General features: G+C 43.5%; 1 non-coding gene across 1 annotated transcript; it reads left to right on the forward strand.

Annotated features, from left to right (window-relative positions):
* Positions 1-2165: 2165 nt before the first annotated feature.
* Positions 2166-2237, forward strand: Trnaw-cca (transfer RNA tryptophan (anticodon CCA)). The gene has a single exon. It is a non-coding gene; the product is annotated as a tRNA-Trp (tRNA).
* Positions 2238-3628: the final 1391 nt, after the last annotated feature.

Below are 3628 nucleotides of genomic sequence, written 5' to 3' on the forward strand. Positions count from 1 at the left end.
ATCAAGAAGAGAGGGAAGAAAACGAGATGACAGTTTAAATTCAAAAAAACAAAACAAAAAACAAGAGAGGCAAGGCCTTCAAGACTCACTTGTGATAAATTAAGTCCCCTAGCATTAATTACAGAGTAACTTCCCTTTTTTACTATCTGCACCAAAAATGTTTGCAAAATAAATAAAAATTCCATGCTTAGCAAAAGAAGTTCCTGTTTGAACAAAAAAAAAATGATAATAATGACTCCTCTTGTTGTTGTGTCAGAATAAGAGGTCAAAGTGCCAAGTTTAGAGAATACAAAAAAATATAAATATAACAGTAAATGCAGTCTGCATATAAATTGGCTTCTTTTTTTTTTTTTTCGTGCCCATCCCAAAGGTGCAATATTGTTTTAAACAAGATGACTGGAAAGAACTGAATTTTTCCTATTTTTATTCCAAATTTGGTGTCAACTGACAAAGTATTTGCAGAGAAAATGTCAATGTTAAAGTTTATCACAGACACACGGACACACACACACACACACAACCGAACACCGGGTTAAAACATAGACTCACTTTGTTTACACAAGTGAGTCAATGAAAAAACATCAATATAACTGTAAGTGATGAGTAACTGATAACTGATTTTTTTTTTTTTTTTTTTTTAAATATATAACACATTGTGATTGGAAATCTGAAAGGATGGTAGGGAGCTCAGCATGTCTGCTCAGCCCAGCTTTGTCACAACATCCCATGCATTGTCAGGCACAACAAACACTGACACAGTGGGTACGGGTGTGTTGTACAGCATGCCTTTACTTAGCATTGTCAGGCACAACAAACACTGACACAATGGGTACGGGTGTGTTGTATGGCATGCCTTTACTTAGCATTGTCAGGCACAACAAACACTGACACAGTGGGTACGGGTGTGTTGTACAGCATGCCTTTACTTAGCATTGTCAGGCACAACAAACACTGACACAGTGGGTACGGGTGTGTTGTATGGCATGCCTTTACTTAGCATTGTCAGGCACAACAAACACTGGCACAGTGGGTACGGGTGTGTTGTACAGCATGCCTTTACTTAGCATTGTCAGGCACAACAAACACTGACACAGTGGGTACGGGTGTGTTGTATGGCATGCCTTTACTTAGCATTGTCAGGCACAACAAACACTGGCACAGTGGGTACGGGTGTGTTGTATGGCATGCCTTTACTTAGCATTGTCAGGCACAACAAACACTGACACAGTGGACAATGGGTACGGGTGTGTTGTATGGCATGCCTTTACTTAGCATTGTCAGGCACAACAAACACTGACACAGTGGGTACGGGTGTGTTGTATGGCATGCCTTTACTTAGCATTGTCAGGCACAACAAACACTGACACAGTGGGTACGGGTGTGTTGTACAGCATGCCTTTACTTAGCATTGTCAGGCACAACAAACACTGGCACAGTGGGTACGGGTGTGTTGTATGGCATGCCTTTACTTAGCATTGTCAGGCACAACAAACACTGTGTGTTGTATGGCATGCCTTTACTTAGCATTGTCAGGCACAACAAACACTGACACAGTGGGTACGGGTGTGTTGTATGGCATGCCTTTACTTAGCATTGTCAGGCACAACAAACACTGGCACAGTGGGTACGGGTGTGTTGTACAGCATGCCTTTACTTAGCATTGTCAGGCACAACAAACACTGACACAGTGGGTACGGGTGTGTTGTATGGCATGCCTTTACTTAGCATTGTCAGGCACAACAAACACTGACACAGTGGACAATGGGTAGGGGTGTGTTGTACAGCATGCCTTTACTTAGCATTGTCAGGCACAACAAACACTGTGTGTTGTATGGCATGCCTTTACTTAGCATTGTCAGGCACAACAAACACTGACACAGTGGGTACGGGTGTGTTGCATGGCATGCCTTTACTTAGCATTGTCAGGCACAACAAACACTGACACAGTGGACAATGGGTACGGGTGTGTTGTATGGCATGCCTTTACTTAGCATTGTCAGGCACAACAAACACTGGCACAGTGGGTACGGGTGTGTTGTACAGCATGCCTTTACTTAGCATTGTCAGGCACAACAAACACTGGCACAGTGGGTACGGGTGTGTTGTACAGCATGCCTTTACTTAGATCCCCATAGAGATGCTGTCCAACACTGACTGACCAAGTGGACTCCGTGGCGCAACGGTAGCGCGTCTGACTCCAGATCAGAAGGTTGCGTGTTCGAATCACGTCGGGGTCACGAATTTTTAAGCGCGTTGGGTTACGCTGCTGGTCAGGCATCTTGCTTGGCAGATGTGGTGTAGCGTGTATGGATTTGTCCGAACGCAGTGACGCCTCCTTGAGCTACTGAAACTGAAACTGAAACTGACCAAGTTAATACAGAACAACATGATACTAGGGGAAAAAACAACAACAACAAACAAATTTATGCAAGTCATGGAACATCATGTTTCTGTGGGGGGGGTTGGGGGGGGCATGGGGGGGGGGGCGGGGGGGAATACAAGTCTGGCCTACAGCTTCACAGTTCTCGCGTAGTCAACAATGAATTTTTTTCAAAAATAATAACAAAAAAGGGTTCGGGGCGGTGAAGTTAGGTGGGGAGTTCGGGGAGGGGGGTGGGTGGGTGATATAAACTCTTAAAAGACAGCAATTTGGGGTCTTTTTGTTTGTTTGTTTCCCTCTGAGAGAGAAAGAGAGAGCTAATTGTATGCCCGAAGTTTTGTCCCCTGAGGATTCGTCAGAAATCTCGGCAATGGCAGTGAATTATCTTCCCATTGTAAGTGAACACTGAACACAATTCTCTCTCTCTCTCTCTCTCTCTCTCTCTCTCTCTCTCTCTCTCACACACACACACACACACACACACACACACACTTCGGTGCACATGATATGGCTTCAAAACGCCTTAATTAACTCACTCAGTACGGCCAGTCCTCTCTTCTCCTCTACACAGACCCCTCGGATGTCCAGTGGGTGTCTGAATGACCCAACCTCTAGCTTCCGTCGTCAGAATTGTGGTATTCTTTGTCAACATTCACGTCTTCAGTATAAGAGCGTTCCGCTTGCAATATTTTGATGATGGTAATTGGGGATGAAACGCTGTTAACGTCGTCTCTTTCGCCGTTCGTATGGAGAGAGTTAACAAGACAAAGCAATCATACAAACACAAAGCATAGAAACACTGACGAAGACAAAGGACAATGACAGAGACATTTTCATTGGCTTTACAAAGATCTTTGCGCTGTTGCAAACAAACAACAACAACCAAAAAAAAAAAAAAAAAAACCCACATCACCCAGAAAACGTTTGAACAAAAATCATTATTATACAAATAAATTGCAAAATGGAGTCTTAAGCATGGGACAAAACCGTTGAAAGAAATGCATCTCTCATATTGAAAATCTCTCTCTCTCTCTCTCCCTCTCTCTCTCTCTCTCTCTCCCTCTCTCTCTCTCACACACACACACACACACACACACACACACACAAACTTACGGATGGACATTAAACAAAAGAACGAACACACACACACACACACACACACACACACACACACACACGTGTGTACATTTCAAGTTTCACAATCACTTGTGTTAAATAGCACAAGGAGAAACGTTGTGACGTGCATTA

The sequence above is a fragment of the Babylonia areolata genome, chromosome 17, assembly GCF_041734735.1.
Source record: "Babylonia areolata isolate BAREFJ2019XMU chromosome 17, ASM4173473v1, whole genome shotgun sequence".
NCBI classification, from domain to species: domain Eukaryota; kingdom Metazoa; phylum Mollusca; class Gastropoda; order Neogastropoda; family Buccinidae; genus Babylonia; species Babylonia areolata.